Source organism: Mustela putorius, unplaced genomic scaffold (genome assembly GCF_011764305.1).
Source record: "Mustela putorius furo isolate JIRA1106 unplaced genomic scaffold, ASM1176430v1.1 tig00000407_pilon_pilon_pilon, whole genome shotgun sequence".
Lineage (NCBI taxonomy): Eukaryota > Metazoa > Chordata > Mammalia > Carnivora > Mustelidae > Mustela > Mustela putorius.
This window is the reverse complement of record NW_025421373.1, coordinates 18113086-18134725: the sequence shown is the minus strand read 5'-3', so window position 1 is coordinate 18134725 and position 21640 is coordinate 18113086. Positions and strand designations below refer to the sequence as shown.

The 21640-nt window shown below is 36.3% G+C and overlaps 1 pseudogene; it reads right to left on the bottom strand.

Moving 5' to 3' along the window:
• Positions 1–911: 911 nt before the first annotated feature.
• The window catches only part of LOC123391906, a 47101-nt pseudogene continuing 26372 nt past the window's right edge, over positions 912–21640 (bottom strand).

Sequence of the window (21640 nt, the reverse complement as noted above, 5' to 3'; positions counted from 1 at the left end):
TAATTCATGTCTTGTAATATAAACATAGATACTTTAAAAGACAGCATGGGTTATGTAAAAATATGGGGTAAAATATACATGATAACAAAAGTGAAAACAATTTCCAAGAAACTTTAAAAAAAGAACTCTGTACAGGTGAAGTAATTACAATTATACACTTATGAAGTAGTTAAGCATCCTTTACCACCCCTCCCTTTTCAAAGGATCTAAACGGGGAGATTTTAATGAACCATATGTACCTGATTATAAGGACTCCAAACCAAGAGTATAAAATTAAGACAGCTACCTTATTTTGGAAAAAAAGTGGTGTAGAAATTCCAAATGTCCCCCCCTACTGCCCCACTAGTATGAGACCTTGCTCCCCACAGCACTCTGTACCCAGTTTTGGGTGAAAAGTGTCTTCTATCTGACCAGTCCTGTCATCTATTATGGTATCTTCTTACAATGCAGACATGTCATTGACTGACATCTGCTTACATCTGAAGAGACAAGTCCCAAAGGAGCAGCTCGGGGCTCACATATGGAGACACGACTCTCATTCAGGTGCTTTGGTGAGTGCTGTGAAGTGTGTAAACCTGGTGATTCACAGACCTGTACCCCTGGGGATAAAAATATATGTTTATAAAAAATAAAAAATTATATAAAAAAAATGGAAAACCTGTGCTAACAGAGGACTGCTGAACCGGGTTTTGAATTAATTCAAATGAATATACTTTGTCCACATTCCCACAGTTGCTTCCATGTAAAAATCACTTTTATAATAAAGCTCCTTTCATTAAAACACAGCCTGACCATATAATCTTGCAAAGGAAAGCTCTCCTAGGCCCTGGTCTAAAATATAAAAGCAAGAAGAAAGGACGGGCTCTCTGCTGTGATCACGTTCAGGACATTCGCAAGGGCGGAAGGGTGAGCTAGATCCTGAGAGCACGACTGCTCTGCGCCAAAAATTCTGGGTACTGTCCCTGAGCCTCGAACTGGTCAGCTGGCAGGTGGTACGCCGTCCACGCAGCTTCTCCCACATGTCCCCTTATTCGGTGAAAATGCGGATCCGCTCCACATCAAAGTACTCGCTGTCGGCCAAGATCTTGCTGATCGCCATCCAGGTGCAAATCCTCCTCACTGAATATCTTAATTTTTTCTTCATAATTTGGGTGTTTAATCTTGCATATAGTTGTTATATCTGTCCAGGAGTAGTTTCTCCCTTTTCGGATCTCTCCTAATCCCGGATCATTTGATTTGTCAGCATCCAGCTTCCAGTAAAGAACCCTGAGCCCGTGCAGCTGCTTCAGGAGGTCGACCAGGTGGCCGGGCTGTGCATGGTCCTCAGCGGTCTTGTTTATGGACCAGGCCTGCACCCGTGGCCGGGCCACGACTCACTCTGCAAGCACCTGCCTGCCCCTTGGTCTGCCGCAGCCCGCTGACCTCTTATCAGCCTCCACAGGAGGGGCTGAGGCAGAGCCCATCTTTTACCCTTTATGTCACAGGCTAATTGAGAATTGACCACTGCAGTTGGCAAAATGCAAGTGACCTAGGACTTCTTCCTGTGTGGAAGTCCCATTTTGAAGACTTTATGGGCTACTCCTTGAAGACTGGTTCTCAATAAACTAAAGGGAAGAGAAAAGAACATAAAATATTCTTTTTCCTTTTAATGATGTATGACTTTTGAGCCTAAAGTCTCCTTGAAATCCTGTTTTGAATATCAGATATTAAATAGTACCTTTTCTTTGCATTTTTTCAGGCATCCTAATTTTACCACCTCTGTCATACACTGATGACTTTTGTTGGTCCTGTACGTGGAAAGAGAAGAAAGAAAAATAAATTGTTTTTCAAACTGTTAGCTGGATTTCTGTTATTTATCACCACTCTATATATTAATCTCTATTATCTATTCATCTGTGTATCCTCTTATTGCTTATCTGTCAATCTGTGTAGCCATAATATATAAAAACACCCTTGTGTTCATACACATGCAAAAAGACACTTCTGAAATATTTTTTCAGCAAACACTAATAACTTTTTTTTCTTGTGTGATGAGTTTTTGGAGATATTTTGCCGCCTTCTTTGCCCTTTTATAAATTGATCAAATTTCTTTTCATATAGAAAGGATGTATAATTTTTACAAAAATATTTTTCTTAAAAATGAACTAAAATAATTTTTGTCATTGGTTACTTGGAATAGTAACAACAGAACCTACCTCGTACTGTTGTGATGAGGAGTAAATGAAATTATAAGCATGGGGTGCATCTTAGGACCTCCTATGGTATATTGGTGACACTTCTGTATGATTATTTTAGTCCCTCTTTCCTAATCATCTGTAATAATTACGGACATTGTACTTATTATACGCATCCAAAATCTCAATGTATTTTCTGGAATTGCTGGAAAATATCATCTTTCGTAAAACAAATTTCAACAGTAGTTTGAAATTCTGTACCTGAAATAAATTAAAAATAACTTTAGCCATTATAATGAGACCCCAAAAAGCAATTTAGTAGAGGATAAGGTAATATTTCAAAGAAAATGAATAAATCAATTTAAATAAGTTCAAGAGACAGTTTAAAGAAATTTAAACATCTAATTGTAAAAGGAAAAAATCTAATATAAGTACATACATGTTCTTCCTCTTCTATCTACAGTTCTAGTAAACAGTATACTATGAAAAACTTCAAACTCATTTTGGCATGCATATTTTCTGGTAAAATGGAAATATAACCATTTCAGTGCAAATTTGTTAAGAAACCATCAAAACAAAACTATAGGTGCTCAAGACTGAAGTAAGGTAGTGTGAATGGATTGTGTCCAAAAATTCTTCTAAAGACTTTTGGTTGTTGTTGTTCCAGTAGTGATCCCCAGTAGAAAGCAACAGAAAGATGTGTGTACACTGATTCTTGGCCATAAAATTTTTGACTCCTACAATTCTGGATATAATTTTTAAATTCCTTTTTTAATTTGCTTTATCTGTTTAACTTTTGTTCAGGTACTCTCATACTTGATTTCCCACGTATTTTCATAATGTTTGGGTAACTTTCTCTACTTCAAAATTTTTCCATAGGAATTAATTCCTCTATTAACTCAATCCTTAAAGACTGAACTGCTCTGACGTCAACTGTTTGTTAATACATGGTTTGCAAACTCAAGTCAAGTACAAACATTCCAGGTAAGGCAGAGTTCTGTGTCTTCTTTTGCCTTGGATATAAGAAAAGCAAGCATAAAATTCAGTGGTCTCTGAGAAAGAAATGAGTTAACTCTCAGATCCATTTTCAATGGTCTAGTCCTAAAGGGGGGATCTGGTAGACCCCCATCCTCTGTGGACTTCCTTTTCAGTATCTTGGATCTCTTATCAATTGTGAAGTTTCACAGGAGGGGCACAAAAATTATTCACTGTCACAATAAATTACATTCCTTGAATTAGAATTTTTTTCTTATGGGTTGTTTTACTCTGATTATTTGAAGGTAGCCTATAGTTTTATCTTTTTTAATTTACAGACCTACATTTTGGTTACATTTTATGAAATAACTAAATGAAAGCACCTTTGATAGTACTTGGGACACTAAAGACACTCAAGAGTTGTTAGTTTTCTTACCTTTTTTCCACACTGAGATTAATATACACTGCTTACTTTGTTAATGTAAATCTAATGAATTTTTTGGGTCACAATATTGAAAAGAGCCAAATATATACTTAGTCATTCAGAGGAAAAAGGAAGCTTTCTAATTCCTGAGCCATGAATTTCCCATTAACATTTTAATTCTTTAATCCATAGAGGAAGCTATGGCTGGCTAATAATATAATACAAAGTTTACCTATAAATCTTCTGAAAAACATTGCATATCTCATAAAGGTATAGTCATATTTTAAAAGTAAAATGAGAACTTGTTTTATGTATAACATCCTGTAATGACATGAGGATTTTAAAATGAACAACTATTTTTATTACTCTCTTATTAATTTTAAGGTGGACCTCTAAGTTAAAATATTCAGATATGGTCAGTAGGACCATCTGATGAAAAATGAAAGGATATTGCTTATGTTTTCATCGTTGCTATTTCAAAAACCCCCGCATTTCAAAGGTTTATTAATTAAATCCCCTTGCTTTTGTTTCCACAGAGTAACAAAGATACATCTGAAATCAATGAAAACCACCATTTCTCTTTTGCCATTGTACTCTGAATACAAATGATTACAAGAATGTTTTTCTCTTTTTTCTTAGGCAAGCTTATGCTTTTAGAATCGAGAAGGTACTGACATACAAAAACGAAGGAAGTGGTGTTGGAAACTTCCTCAGAGAATAAAGTTTATTAAAATAACAAAATATAATAGAGCAGAAAGATTCTGTTAAAAACTGGTGTGGTTGGCTTTAGGTAACATTGCTATTTAAAGGAAATCTTTTTTCATATTTCTCAGCCCACAGCATGTATAAAATTAACAGTAAAAAGAAGAACTCAGAATGAAAAAAAAATGTTAAAAATATATCTTGATAAAACAGTCCCTTTCCCCTGCATAACTTGTAAATTAGCCATGGGAACGTCCCACTTGTACCAAACTCTCGTTCTGAAAGTATACCATCAGTCTGACTTGAGCTTCCCACGGTTTTCATATCTCATTTAAAATTTCCTTTATCCACATTTTTTCTCCCTATCATTCATTTTTTTCTAGTATCCTCAGTTGGCAGTGAATACCATCTTACACAATTAATAAAGTAAATGAACAAATGGAACGGTGAAAAAACACTGTAAATACTTGACAGAGGAGAAATAATTTCTATTGTAATTCCAATTTAGGGTCCCTGCATTTATATTATACCCTGGACTTTATCTTTGAACCTCTTGCTCCTCATAGTGTGCTCCTTGGACCACAAGCTTACACCACGGTGGGAGCTTGTTGGAAATGCAAATTTTCAGTCCTTATGCACACCTATTAGATTGAAATCTGCATTTTAACCGAATCTCCAGTCGTTTCATTGGCTCATTAAAATTTGAAAAAATCCTACCCAGAAAACGATATCAAAACCTGTCCTTAATGTTACTTGAGCTTAACTGAAACTACAGACAAGCTTTTAAAACAATTTAATGTTTAAATTCAGTAAAATTACCTTTTAATATTTCTAAAATCATGTTGGATAACATAGCCAAGTTGGACTGACTCATTCAATTTTTAATTAAAATTTTTTTCACTTCAAGATGCTGTCCAATTTCCTATTTCCCATTAGATATCTGCCATTAGGTATCCCTATTAGATATATCTCTATTTCCATTAAATATCTCAGAAATCTGAGAGAATGTATACTACTACACTGACTCATTTGTGTTACACCACTTTTGTGGGGCTGGAAAATTCAGGTTCTTTTAGTCTTCCAATCTCCCCATTTATAATATCCAGTGACTTTTTCAGCTATCTCCAATTCTTAGTTTATTTTACATTTCTCTGGCCGCAAGTCCGGTCTTGTCCCTAACAACGCTTTTTGGCATCCATCCAGTCTCTGCTGCTTTCACCGAGCTTCCTAAAAACAGAATTTCCTAAAGCAGGTTCACAGGAAAACCTGTTCTATAATGTGTTAGTGAGAATGACTTCCCCACAGTGTTCAGTGGGCAAGCGTGTTTAGGAATGTTTGATAAAGCACGAGAGGATTCTTTACCAGCAGTGGGTCATGCTTTGAATAGCACTACACTAGAGCGTAGTTCTCAACGTGGGAAAGATTAGATACTAAAAAACCCTCAAAACTAATCCTTGACCCCAGCTTTCACAGGCTTATTTATGGTCATTTGGTAATCACCAATGAGCTAGATGTAGAAGGTGTTTTCAAACATCATTTGACCAGAGAACCTTTTTTTTTTTTTTTTTCCTACAGGGCATCTACAGAAACTGGAGCTCTGTACCATGTTTTAGAAAATGCAATTAGAAAAGCCTGCTTTCTTCATGTTCTGCTTTGGACTTAAAACGTCTTCCCACTCCCTATCACATTAAGTTAAAAAATCTGTGGGGTTTTTTGTTGTTGTTGTTTTGTTTTGTTTTGTTTTTTGTTTTCTTTTGTTTTGTTTTTTCCCCCCCTCTTTCCTCCTTTAGGACTTATTTGATCTTATTCTGCTCTATTATCCTACCTACCCAAAATTATGCTTCCTGGCTTTACTCAGAGTTATCCATCAGAAAGGCTTCTTGCCACACCTCCTCCCACCTACATAAACCATACAAAGCCCTACTCCCCAAGCATTTGCTCACAACATTCTCCCACCAGAGAAGGAACTTTCAACATACCACTCAAATCTAAAGCATATTTAAGGCCCAGATAAGTTTCAGACTTCTCTGCCTTAGAGTGAACTTTCCAAAAGTAAACAAAGAAAAAAAGGATGTCTGTGAAAGTGATTTATTAAGACAGTGCAGGAAAAAGTGGGCAGGTGAGGAGGAAAGGGGACCCAGGGTGAGAAGGAGGGAGCAAGCATGGCCACCGCATGGAGTGAAGTCCCATAGAGTGTCACTTGGGCTCAGCCTTGCAGGGGAGATCGAGAGACAGTGTTGTGACATCTCTGAACTGTCTCATCCAGGTGCATTGATTAGTCTGGGCCTGGTTGGTGGGGAGGGGCAAAACTGTGCAAGTATTCTCAGCTTCCCTCTGACTGAGACACCGGGGAGCTGGCAGCTAGGAATGTAGGCACACAGAGCCTATGAATACAAAACTGGCAATGCGTGCGATCAGATAGCCATGCAGCTGTCGAATCAGTTACAACTTCCTGGACCATCTCTATAACACTGTGGCTTTCTGTTGATTAAAGCCTCCCTAAACCTGTGTTGATTAAAGCCTCACTAAACACTAAACTAGTGTTATCTAGTTTTTTGTTCTCCGTGTACCTGTATATATTTTTCTATGTTCAGCGAGCTTGTAAACTCTTCCCAAGCAATGCCTAAGCATGATAATTCCCTTGTAATTGTGCATTCCCAAGCAAACTCATTTATTATCTAGGAAACATATTACCAAACAAAAATTGGGCTTTGCTTATCAAGAATATGAGGGTGATAGTGACATGACTCCAGCACACATTGTCTAATAGGAGAAGCAAGGTAGAAGCTGGGATTCCAGTTGGGTCAGGGTTGAAGGAAAGATGATTATTTTTTTACCACTAAGTAGGACTTGAACTAGATGATACGTTACAAATGGGTTCATTTCCCTTGATATTTGGATCATGATAAAATATAATCTCTTTTTCTGTTAGAAAAATCAGCAAGATTACATGATAGTTTGATGTGAAGCACCTGGGCGGTTCAGTTGGTTAAGGTGGGACTCTTAATTTCATCTCAATTCATGATCCGAGAGTCATTAGACCAAGACTCTCATTGGACCTTGGGCTTTGGGCTGGAGCCTGCTTAAGATTCTCTCTCTCTCTCTCTCTGTCCCTCACCCTCCCCTCAAAGTAAATAGATAGACAGATAGATAGATAGATAAATTGATGTGAGTTGAGCTGACAATGCAATTTGGAAAAATGATATATGAGTCAGCAGATTCACATCACCACTAAAAACATTCACGACTTTATTGTCTTTTTCTCTAAGGGGGTTGATGGTAGTATATATATATATATATATATATATATATATATATATATATTTTGCTACTCTATCTTTGTTTTGAGGGTTAAATGAGATAATAATTTATAATAGGACTTTATAAATCATAAAGCACTGTTTCCATTTTAGCAATCATAGTAGGTACATTATGCAAATAAATAGAATAGTTGTAGTAGTTACTCAAGTGCAAAACAATGTTAGAATCCAGTTAAATCCTTTTTAGAAGCCAAAAAGCTTTTAGCAAACTCAAAATTCTAAGCTGATTTTCATTTATTTAAGATTTTTATAACTAGAAAATATTATAGCATATAATCACTGTGTGAATGATAGGTTGCTGCTTAAAAGCTCAGAGTTGGAAATCTGCATGTTTCAAATTGTGCTGCCTTCCCATATCATTTCTTTTTCCATCATTAAGGCAGCTTTAGCATGAGAGGCTCAAAATTGCCAATTAATTAAAACTGTTGCCCAGTTTCCTTCAGCTGCGCGTGTAACCCTGATTGAGCTCTGCAGCTGGATGAACGCAACCCTGGAATACCAATCTCATCTCATAATTGGTTGCACAGCATTGAACCTCTCAAATATGCGGTCTGATGTGCCAAACAAAGACCGGAAAGCCTCAGTTTTCCTAGACTTTTTTGGCATATTGACTTATATCACATTTAATCTTTTGGAGAGCTCTTTGAAATGAACATTTGGGACAAGTATTCTAGATTTTGACTTTCTCTGTTTCATATTGGAAACATCCTTCCTCTAGGTGCCCCAGAGACGACATCAAAATAGTGCTGCTGATCAGGATTTTCTGGCTCACTGCTAATCAGGGCCAAGAGAAAAGAAACCAGCAAAGGTTTCTGAGCAGCTCCTGGGCACGGTGTGCAAGTCTTGAGCAGTGAGCTTTGCAGTGAGCTCTAATTCCATGGTAGCCATCCCTCTCAAGGAAAGACAGCATCCTTAGGCTTCATTAGCGAAAACTTGATTACCTATTAACCTGAATTTTCTGCAGCTTGAATGTCACATTCAATTCTTGGCCCAGAGAATCTGATAAGTTACATTTTAGTGAACATTTGTATCATGCCAGAAACTATATCGTGCTATATGCTTTTTCGCATTTGAGCCTTACATTAATTCCAGAAATAGGTGCAATTTTGATCCCACTTCCAATTATAGAAAATGAGTTTGGAGATTATAGTAATTTCTCATCTTCATCTAGGTTTCCTTAGAGCAGAACCAGAGATAAGAATTCTAGGCCAAGTGGTTTACTAAGAAAGTACTTCCAGGAGAAACCAAGAGATAAGTGGGAGAAGCAGAGCAGGGAAGTGGAGAGATACAGAAAGGAAGAAACTTGACAGTCTCAGAGGTGACTTTAGCCTATGAGCACAGGGGAGCTCCGGAGTGTGAGGTAAGCCTTAAGGTTACCCAACTCTGAAGCGAGGGAACTCAATCTGTCATACCTCCGCACTGAGCAGTAATTTGTGGAGGCTCACCCTAGGGGGATGTGAACTCCTAGGTACTTTTTATTTCAGGGAAAGCAGGTTTCTAAAATCCCAGGATGCTCCAGGATGGGAAAAAATGGGGTTGCTACTGGTAATTGGAAGAGGAGTGGTAACTCAACATTGAGGTTGCGGTAACTCAACGAAGTTGAGGAGTGGTAACTCAAAGAAGGAGTGGTAACTCAACCAACATTATCCTATAAAGTCACATAGCAAAAATGCAGCGAGGCTGAGATTTCAAACAAGCACCCTCTGACTCTAAAACTTGGGAATTTTCATCACTATCCTGAATGTCAGACAAAAGTGATCTGAAGAGAGAGCAATCAAGGTAATGGGGGTTCTGTATCTTGTGTCCCAGAGCAGTTGTTGACAAAAGTTAACTGTAAGTATCCTAAAATAGGGAAGATTAGAGAGAGAAAGTTGTTTTGAGTTAGTTTGAGGGCTATGAAGCCCTTGGAGGTAAGAGTTTTGAACTAGGTTGTTTCTAAGAGAAGATAGAAAGTAAAGGGTATAAACTCAGGGAAATAGTTGAAGCTTGATAAAAGGAAGATTTTTAGGGCAGTAGGACTTCTCTAGTAATGGAATCAGCTGTTTCTACATAGAAAAAGTTCGCCATACTTCACATTTTCGGATAGTCCTAATATCATCAGTCAAAGAGAGTCATTGCAATGAAAATTGGGTAAAGAGATTGGCTTCTAGAAGCCTTTGATTTTCTAAAATGAGGACATGATTTGGAGAAGTTGTTTGACTTGTTCTGTTCTCATTCCCGGTCATAAATGTTATGGTGCTATTATAAATGTACCCCTTTGTTTTAATGCAAAAAATTGAGTGTGCTACCTTCCATTTGAAATATGAAATTTAAAAAGAGTCAATTGCCCTGCCTCCCAGCCACCAGCCACCCCCCCCCATCACCTTTCCCATCACATCTGTTCCTTTGTAATAAAATGAGTCAGGAGACAGGATGACTGCTGCATTAGGGAACTGAGTATGTGCGAATGTCCTCTAAATTGCTTAGGATAAATCTGAACTTCATGAAATTGAAGCAAGATGATTGTAAAATAGAGTTTAAAGGGAACTAAATATCGCCACAGAGAATGTGGCTACAAAATTGAGTCAAAACAATTCAAAATAACTAATCTGGTACAGACAAGTTCAATAATTAATAATCCCACTTCAGAGGAAACTGTTTGTAGGCTATCCACAAGTATTTTTACTTACGCTTTTAAGTTTTTCAAAGCCTGACACTGAAGGTCTTAAATTATTCAAATTCTATGTATTTATTTTAAAAACATTGAAAATCCTGAGAACGACTTCTTTGTTCCAGAAAGAGTTTCTCTTTTTCTTTTCAAATAAAATGTCACACCTAAATAGTCAATTATCAAGAACATTAATGGTGGTTAACCAACTCATCAGAATCAGTTCTTACCTTTTAGTACCGCTTCAGGATACGCAGAGGGAAGTGCAGAATTGAATAATTAACCAGGAACATGCAGATGAAAAGCTTCTATGTTTTCCTTTAATAAAAACAATTATCAAGGTTTTCTCAGTGACAGATTTGATTCTGATTGGAAATTTTTATTTTCTTAACCTCTCTGCCTTTTACTCTGTTTTTCTCTTACTTTCTATGCCTCTCTCTCTCTGTTCTTACCTTACTTTCTATGTTACTTAAGGAAGAAAAACTCTAATGAAAGGATGCTTAGTTTTCTGTTCCCTAATGGAAAACACAGGTAAGCAGATTGGTGGAGACAGTTAGTGTGAATAGCAATATCTGGGAGGGGTTTTGTTGTTGTTTACTTGTTTTAAGTAAAAATATGGTACTTTTGGGCAAGTCCCCATCTGATAAATGGCTGCCTAGCTCTTTGAAGAATCCTCTCTTCCAAGAAGTTGGTGGGTAAGATTTCCTGTATTTTGTAAAGCAGGTTATACCTTTTTTTTTTTTAACTGAACATTATGTTTTTAGATTCATCCATGTTAATAGATATAGATGTAATTAATTTGTTTTGACTGCTGTGAAATATTCCCTCGTGTGACTGTATCACAATGTATTCATCCATTTTCAAGGTAATGAAACATTAGGTTGTTTCTAACTTGTCTTTATTGACAAGGCTACAGAGACTTTCTTTTATACGCCTCCGCATGCACAGGTTGGTTTCCCAATGCTTAGGACAAGATTTTCTCCATCTAAACTAAATGGTGCCATATTGATCCCCAGTGGGGCCCCACTGACTTAGCACTCTTATGCTTGATATAAGTAGGGAACAGAAACCAGTGTGTGAGTGAAATGTCCTTTGTGAGTTAATCCTGTAATGTGCGCTAGTCAAGGAGATAACATGGAAAGATGGACTTCAAATGGCAAGACAAATGTTCTATTATGGATAATAGTCTCAGTAGTGCAATTTAGGATATAACCTAATTATAAAGATGTTTTGAACATCCATGGTGGTAGGCAAAAAAACACAATAAAAGCCATGAAACTGAGGGGAATTTTATCAAGACTGGGAAAAAAGTGAGCTAGACTCTTCATGTTGGCCTTTGAGAAGCTGTATTATTCCCTTTCTAAAAGTATTTTTGCTTTTTTGTATGTAGGTCTATGGCTTATTTACTTTTACGTTATTTACTTTTACGTTATATCAAATAATGTGAAAGTATCAATCAGGCTCTTGCCTAATTTCTTCTTCTAGGGTCATAATTCCTATTGTACAGTCAGAATCTACAACACTTTTTCAATTTAGTATGTACTTATTGAATATGTATTAAGCACTATTTCTCTAGGCCCTCAAGATTGGGCAGTGAACAAGACAGAGATGCTCCTTGTGTACACAGAGCTTATAGTTTAATGGGGGGGAAAAGACAGTAAAAAAGAGAACACAGTAACTTCAAGTACTGTTAAGAGTATGAAGGACTTGGGGCTCCCGGGCGTTCCGTTGGTTAAGCATACGATTTCTGATTTTAACTCAGATCATGATCTTAGGGTGGTGAGATTGAGCCCTACATTGGCTTCGTGATGGGCTGGGAGCCTGCTTAAGATTCTTCCTTTCCCTCCCCCCGCCCCCCTAACCCAGTGACACATGTGGGCACTCTCTCTTTCTCTAAAAAAAAAAAAAAAAGGTGGGAAGAAACTAGAAGAGTGACTTCAGGGTCTAGGGTTCATCGACAACATATTTATTATGAATATCTTCCATATAACAATGACATGGGATCAGTTCTTACCACTTTTGTTCAGTGTGCAAGGTACTGGAGGATGGAGGTTTTAAGCTTTTGAATTTGACTTGAGATGACCTAACAATATTATTCATATGAGGACTTTTGATATCATCAGCTGCTCATATCAGGAAAATTATTACTGCAGTAATATTATATTTATGGTGTAATAGATAAACCACATAGATATTTCAAGAAAGAAATCTATAATACAGCAGAAGAGATCACAGACCAAACATAAAAAGTTACCAGAATCCAAAGTAGCAATTGGTGGCTCTCTACTGGAAGAGGTATATCTTGAGAACTAAAGGAGTTCAGAAAAACACTTTGGGGTTGTCAAGAAAGAATTCCACCAGGTGTGATTTAAGTTTGAAGATTGATTGCAGTTTGACATTGAGATCGTCAACTTGGATCTGTGTGGCATTATAATTCTTTATGAAATTAATTCATTTACTCTAGCAGCTTTTCTCTCCTTGCCTCAGATTCCATTCTGAATTCATTGGACTTCCATCTGGCATTTGCTTATGAGGCCTGATCTCTTGCCTGGCATGACCTTCAGTTGTTCTTTTCTTGTCTCTTCCTAGTCTACTGGTTTTTTTACTTCTTTCTATGGGGGGGGGGATGGGTGGGTCTGGAATTCCTCTGTGCTGGAATCACCTGTAAGCTGCCAGGTTCATCCTAAAATGGCCTCTCCCTTCTTTCTATTACTTGCCACAGAGATAAGCAATGTGTAGAAAAGGAGTCCCACAAAGGAAAACAAAATCATAGTGATTTTCTCAGACTCAGAAAGAAAAAAAAAACTGTTAGCAGCAATCTTCTTTCAGAGTTCCATTCTCAACAGCTATCTTGACAAGTTTCCTTCAATTTCATTTTATTTTGCTTTAAAATAAAGCAGAACAAAATAAAAGGACCAACAAGTTGGATTGCAGTTGACAATTCAGAAGCACACTTTTATGAGTAAGAAGGTGAGTTTGGAAGTTAGTCTAAGGAAAAATGAAAAGAAAGAAGGGATATACTAGAGATTCCACATAAAGGAAAAGAATGAATAAAGTTGTGAGAATAGAACATGCAGAATTCTAAAGAATAGCAACTAAAAAATACAGGGTCTAGTACAGGAACATCCAAGATTTTTCTAGAAGAACTGTGAATACCTTTCAGCATAAGATTGTTTCAGGAACTAACTTTTCAAAACAAAACAAAACAAAACCCAATGTAGATTCTCATGTACTTAAACTCAGTATATTTATGAAGTCTGGATAATACAGCCATCGTTGCAGAACTGAGATAAAGATCTGAATTTCTGCCACTGAACAGTTTGTGGTTCCAGAGTGGAGACAGACATTCAGACAAACGACGATGGTAGAATATGACTGTTAGCTAAGGCAGCTCGGAGCTGGGCAAGAGCGCCATGGAAGCAGGTTCTACTTAAATTTTCTTTGGGTAATTAATGTTTTATATCTAGGGTGGCTTTAGAAGCTTTTGCCATCTTTTCAATTTGACATTATAATTCAAATTTCAAAGTTAGGTTCATTGATCTTCAAACCTTTAAAGAATTCATTTTGCTACAAAATGGGATCCGGTGACTTTCCCTTTCCTTCACCCTCCTTAATTCTTCTGCTGCTTTTCACAGCTTCCTTCGACCCTATTCTGATCTCTCCTTAGACCCAGATCTCTCACTCCTTTCTCCTGGTTTTATGTTCTAGGCATGGAGACAGGGTGTCCTTTTCTATTTCATTGCTCTTCGCTACCCAGCTCTAGTGCCTAGTGCGGGGTTCTGCTCCGAGAATGCTTGTTGACAAAATGCTGGAAGTGTCTAAAGCTGCTCCAGAGAGATGGTGTTATTGCAATGCTATCTTCTTATGGATTTCAGAAAGAAATCAAGGGAACTGATTAAACAGAGAATGTATTTGTACTGCGGAATCACCTCCCTGAGAATCAGTGGGAAGTAAATTACAGGAAGGAATCCTGCAGGGAAAGTTGTTCTTGATTAGACATCACTCTCACTGACCGCTCAAAGGGAAGCCCAGGGCTCAGCAGTGGTACATTTTCACACAAAGCACAGGAACCACGTGAATTAGCGCTGACGGAAAAATAACCTGTTAAAGGAACTAGTTTGGGATTCTATTTTAGCAAGGACAGGAAGCCTAATGATTCATTCATGGGTCGATATTTTTGAAGGGAAATACAAACCTATCATGTGGGAGAATGCTTCCCAAGCAGTAGTTCTCTGTAGGTGTACTGATATATATATAAAAATATTTTAAATTACCATTTACTTTTAATTGTTCTCAGTACAATATTCTTATATAAATGCGCATGGCTATAAAAATATGTACAAAGTAAAATGTTAAATTTCCCTTCTATTCTTCCCCTCCAAGGTAACTTTCATTAACTGGTATGTATCATTCCTGTTTTCCAGTTCTCCAGATATGGCATGTATAATGGATTTTTAAAAATATGTAGAGATGAGATCATACTAAATTTGTATTTCTCTGTAATTTTTTTTTTCACTTAACATCCTTTTTTAGATCACCAAGCTGGAGATAGAAATTTAACTATACTAATATGATGTATGAGGATTTATACTGAATAAATTCAAATTCAAAGCAGAGTAGCCTGGGCTAAATTATTGGTTCTGTTGGGCCCATTTTCAAAGAAGTAATTGAGTCTCAAGTGGGGAATTCATTTGGTGTTTGGTATTTGAAATAACTTAAAACATGAACAGAGAATGGTTAATCATGGAACCCGATACAAAGGAAGCACTTAATAAATACTTGTTCAATTGTATTCAATCAATTTCTCTTAGTCTGCTGTTACAAGTGAATAGTAGAGTTCTCTTAGTTAATCTGTCTATATATTGTAAGATATCAGCATCTGAATCTGCCTTATTTTATCAATTAGTCTATAAATATTTATTGATTGCTTACTATAGTCTGTCAACAAAACTCACCCTCTATGATGAATCTTCTTTACATCAGAATTTTTGAAGGTGGGAAGGCATTCTCAAATCAATAATGTGATCAATAATAATAAGCTGTTACATTTGTAGAGTACTTTGCTGTTTACAAGACACTTTCACATAGCCTCATCCCATTTAACACTCAAAAACAGCTGTGGAAGTCTGGTATCACTCCCATTTTATACAGAAAGAAAGCGAGCCTCTGATAGTAATTGATCAGCCAAGCTGCTGAACACAGAAAAGTGAAAAAGCTGGGACTCAAACTTCCTTACTTCAAATTCAGGTTTCCTCTGGTATATTTTTTCTCATTACAAAAGTTACTACCCTATGGGGCAAGCTCATTAAAAATAAAAATATCAATGGATAAGGAAGATGTGGTCCATATATACTACAGAGTATTATGCCTCCATCAGAAAGGATGAATACCCAACTTTTGTAGCAACATGCACGGGACTGGAAGAGATTATGCTGAGTGAAATAACTCAAGCGAAGAGTCAATTATCATATGGTTTCGCTTATTTGTGGAGCCTAAGAAATAACACAGAGGACATAGGGAGATGGATAGAAGAGAGTTGGGGGAAATTGGAAGGGGAGGTGAACCATGAGAGACTGTGGACTCTGAAACAAACAATCTGAGGGTTTTGGAGGGGCGGGGGCGGGGGGTGGGAAATTGAGTGAGCCTGGTGGTGGGTAGGATGGAGGGCACGGATTGCATGGAGCACTGGGTGTGGTAAATAAACAATGAATTCTGGAACACTGCAAAGAAATTTAAAAAATAAATTAAAAAAAAATCAATTCATATCTGAAGGGCTGTATATATAAAGTGGGAAAGATGGTCTCTGTTGGTGTCAAAAACAACTATTTGGTACATTCTGAGGATACATGTACATTCAACCAGTAGTATATTCAAGCCCACTGGTTCTCAACATATGTTCTTTTGACTAGGAGGATCAGCATCCCCTGGAAACTCGCTAGAAGAGGAAGGTCCCCACCCTAGATCTGCGGAACCAGGATCTGTTTGGGAGCTAGAAATCTGATTTTAATAGACCCTCTAGGCTATCCTAATGCACATTAAAATTTGAGAACCATAGTTCTTTCCAGTGAACTAAAGGAAGATAAAGAAATTGTTAAGTCCAAACAACAACCATTTTGAATCTTCCTGCTGAAACATACTCCTATTGAGGTACAAAGTTGTACCTCCTATAGTGATCAAAGGACAGCTTTCTCACTTGAAATACAAGCAACTGCTCTGATACAGGTCAGAGCTTATTGCTTCCAGGAATAGTAGTGAGATTTCATTTCTTTTAATGTATCCTCTATATTCTGGCTATTGTAAAAACTTTTTTGGACACCTCCACAATATATTTCTCTATTAATTCCCATTTCCCACATAAGAATATGAAGTACTTTTGTGCCTTTTACCGATTTAACACTGCAACCTTAAAAAAAAAAAAAGACAACAAACAAAACAATAAAAATAAAATTTCCTAAATCTTAAAAACACTTTAGGTAACAGTGGTTATCTAATCAAAAGTAACCATCTTGCTTTTTGAAGAGTGTTATGGACTGAATGTGTGTTTCCACAAAATTCATATGTTGTAATCCTACCTCACAATGAGATGGTAGGGAGTGGGACCTTTGAAAGGTAATTATGATTAGATGAGATCGTGAGGTGTGGTCTTCATGAATGAGATCCCTGCCCTTAATAAGAGTCAAAAGAGACCTGCTTCCCCTCTGATCTCTGGACCACATTCAGATGCAAGAAGTTGGCCAGTTAATTCATCCATTCACCCATGAAGTGCATTTCAGTGTCATCTTGGATAATTCCAAGTTCTGGCAATTATGAATAAAGGTGCTATAAACATCCATGAGCAGATTTTTGTGTGGACATAAGTTTTTGATTCTTTCCTATTACTCTACAATCATGCCAGTGTTTGTAGTAAATGTTTCGGATTTGACTATTCTAAGTAGTGCATAGTGATATCTCATTTTTTTTTTATTTTCAACTCCTTGATGAAATACAATATTGATCATTTTTGCTAAAGTATACTTGCCCTCTGAATAGCTTCTTTGGATATATGTTCAGGTCTTTTCTATTTCTTAATTGGGTTGTTAATTTATCTTTTAAGGATTTGGTCCATTTAATCTAGATTATCAAATCTGAGCATAGAATTGTTCATAGTTTTCCTCTATTATCTTTTAGTGTCCTAGAAATCAGTAGGGATGACCCTTATTTTATTTCAGATATTAGTGATTTGTATTTTCTTTTTTTTTTCTTAGTTACCCTGCTAGAATCTTATCAATTTTATTGATACTTTGTTTATTTGCTTATTCATTTCCTGTTTTCAATTTCATTGGTTTCTTTTCTAATTTTTATCATTTCTTTTCTTCTGTTTACTTTGGATTTATTGCTCTTTTTTTTTTTTAAAGTTTCCTAAGATAGAAGCTTAGATTACTGATTTTAGATCTTTCACTTCTAATATGTGCATTTAATGGTATAAATTTCTTTCATACTGCTTCTCTGAATCCCACAAATTTTCCCTATGTTTTTGCAGCATTATTTACTATAGCCACAATATGGAAGCAACTCAAGTGTCCATTCATAGATGACTAAAGAAGATGTGGTATATAAAACAATGGAATATTACATAGCCTTAAAAAAGAACGAAATCTTGACATTTGCAACAATATAAATGGACCTAGAGGGTATAATGCTAAGTGAAATAAGTCAGTCAAAGAAAGACAAATACCATATCATTTCACTCATATGTATAATTTAAGAAACAAAATGAATAAACAAAGAAAAAAGAGACACATCAAAAAGCAGACTTTAAGCTGTAGAGATCAAGCTCCTGGTTGCCAGAGGGGAGATGGATGGGTAAAATAAATAAAGGGAATTAACAGTACTCTCATCTTGATGGGTACTGGGAAATGTATAGGATTGCTGAGTTGTTATACTCTATGCTTGAAACTAATGTAACCCTGTATATTAATTATACTTGAATTTAAAAAAAGAGAGAAGTGTGTTGTTTGATCACCAAGTATTTCTAGTTACTTTCATTGTGATCTAAGAGCAGACATTGTATGGTTTCTTTCTTTCTTTCTTTCTTTCTTTTCTTTCTTTTTTTTTTTTTTTTTTTTGATGCATTTAGTTATGTTTTATGGCCTAGAATGTAGTCTATTTTGATAAATGTTCCATGTGAGCTTGAGAAGAACTCTGCTGTTTTGGGATGAGGTTCATAGATGTCAATTACATCCACTTGATCTATGGCACTCTTAAGTTCAGCTATGTCCTTACTGATTTTCTGTCTGCCACATCTGTCCATTTCTGGTAGCAAGATGTTAAAGTCTCCAACAATAATAGTGAATTCATGTATTTCTCCTTGCAGTTCTATCAGTTTTTGCCTCACATATTCTGACACTCTGTTGTTAGGTGTCTATACATTATGGATTATGATACCTTCTTAGAGTATTAACCCCTTTATCGCTGTGTGTAGCTTCTCTTCATCCCTCATAACTATTCTTGCCCTAAAGTCTGTTCTGCGTGAAATTAATATATCTACTTTGCTTATTTTGATTAGTGTTAACATGGTCTTTCTCCATTCCTTTTTTTTAAATCTATATATGTTTTTACATGTAAAGCAAGTTTCTTGTAAGAAATATAACTGGGTCTTGTTTTTTGGTCCATTCTGACAATCTGCCTTTTATAATTTTTTTTATTTTTTTTATTTTTGAGAGAGAGTGTGGCGGGGTGGAGTGAGGGGCAGAAGAAGAAAGAGAGAAAGAATCTTAAGCAGCTTACATGCCCAGCACAGATCCCTACATGGGGCTTGATCTCATGACCCCGAGATCATGACCTGAGCTACAATCAAATGCTGGACACTTAAATAACTAAGCCCCCCAGGCACTCCCTGAGAATCTGTCTTTTAAGTGATGTAGTCAGATCATTAGCATTTAAAATAATTATTAATATAGCTGGATTAATATTTATCATATTTGCTACTGTTTTCTTTTTTATTATTCTTGTTCTTTGTTTCTATATTTGTCTTTCACACTTCTTCTTTTACTTATTTTGGTTTTACTTAGAGTTTGCAATATACCCAGTCTAGGTACACTTTCAAGTAACATTATACTACTTCATGGTAGTGAAAGTAACTTTTAATAGCAAAATATTCTTAATTCTTCTTTTTTGCCCCTTGTATTATTGCTGTCATCTGTTGTCATTTATTCCACCTATACATATGTATATACACATTTATACATTTTGCCATTATTTTGAACCAACCTTCACCTACAAATAGAAATTTTGCTTAACCTTCATTGATTACTTCTCTGATGCGCTACCTTTATTTTTGTTGATCTGAGTCTCTGACTTATATTACTTCCTTCTCTCTTTTGAGATTTCTTACAAGACAACTCTACTGGAAGCAGAAGCAAATTTGCTCAATTTTGTTTGTCTAAGAAAGTCTGTATTCCTCAAGTTCTGAAGGATAATTTCACAGAGTAGCAAATACTAAGTTGGTATTTTTTTTCCTTTAAACACTCTAAATATTTCACTCTACTTCTTTCTTGCTTTCATGGTTTCTGAAGTGTTGTTTCTTTGTTTTTTTTCCCATTGTCTTCTTTTACGACTTTTTGTTTATTTCTTCTGAACTTTGAATATGACATGTCTAGGTGCAGGATTGGTGTTCTGTAAACTTCCTGGATCTATGGGTTGCCATCTAACATTAATTTGGAGAAATTTTCCATCATTATTGTTTCAAATATTGCTTCTGTTCCTTTCTTTCTTCTCCTTCTGGTATTATTACATGTATGTTACACTTTTTTTTTTTAAGATTTTATTTATTCATTTGACACAGAAAGAGATCTCAAGTCGGCAGAGAGGCAGGTAGAGAGAGAGGAAGGGAAGCAGGCTCCCCACTGAACAGAGTCCGATGTGGGGCTCAATCCCAGGACCCTGAGATCATGACCTGAGCGGAGGGCAGAGGCTCTAACCCACCTGGAGCCACCAAGGCGCCCCATATTACACCTTTTGTAGTTGTTCCACAGCTCTTGAATATTCTTTACGTTTTTTTCCCCCAGTCTTTTTTTCTTTTTGTTTTTCAGTTTGAGGAGTTTCTGTTGTCATATCCCCCATCTCAGAGATTCTTCCCTTAGCCATGTCTAGTCTGCTAATGAGCCCATCAAAGGCATTCTTCATTTCTGTTACTGTGTTTTCAATACCCAACATTTCTTATTGATTCTTTCTCAGAATTTTTATCTTTTATGTTATTAATCTGTTCTTACATATTGTCTACTTTTCCATTAAAGCCCTTAGTCTATTAATCATAGTTTAAAAATTCTTGGTATATTAATTCAACCTGCATGCTGTATCTGACTTTGATTCTGATCCTTGTTCACTCTCTCCAAACTTTATTTTTGCTTTTCATTGTGCCTTGTAATTTTTTGTTGAAAGGTGGACCTGAAGAACTAGGTAAAAAGACTGCAGTAAATATGACATTAATAATATGACCATAACGTGTAGGAGGAGATGAAGTATTCTATAATCATATGATTAGATCTCAGTCTTTTGGTAAGCCTGTGCCTCTGGATGTGAACTCTAATAGTGTTCCTCAGCTGAGGATGCCCATATGTGGAAGAGGGTGGCTAGAAGGGGCTGCCGCTAGATATTTCCCTTCCTCTATTTAGGTTAAGCTCCGAAAAAAAAAAAATCCAATAGTTTACACTTTCATAAAACAATTTCTTCTGAGGTCAGTCCTTGTTAAGAACAGAATGCTCTAGTTTATTTCAAAGTGGCTTATTTCCCTCTTCTCCAGCTGGAAGTAAGAGATTTTTCTCAGGTTATTTAGCAGTTTGTAAATTACGGTTCAGGTTTTTCTATCCCAGCAATAGTTTTTATGAAAGTTTCTGCTTTGGGATTTCTGCTCTAGTATGTTGTGAATCTCTGTATCTTCCTGTCTGTTCCTCCAATTTTGAGGGTAACGGTTTGCTTGGTCACCTTACTTCTCTGATGGAACTAGGAAAAGTTGATTTCTGCTTGTTCAGTTCCTTGCTTGTTATTAGAATGGAGTAGTGACTTCTAAACTACTACATCCCAGACCAGAAAATTTGTGCTTTCTCTGCAGATAAATAAAAAAAAAAAAAGCTAACATTGAATTGTTTGCTTTTCCTTCACACTGAATGATATTTCACTAGGGGAGCAGGTGACATAAAACTATATATCTGAATAAAGTTGTAACAATAGAAATCTGTACTATATAACATAGCATGATATAATCATGTTGCTACTTGGAAAAAGATTAATCAGTAATTGCAGTATAATTTTTAATTAAAAAGGAGGTGGGAACTAGATAAGAAAAATTAAGTACGTTCAGTAAGCTAGTGATCAAAGCCAAACATTAAATTAAAATGTTTTCTATGAAAATATGAATCTG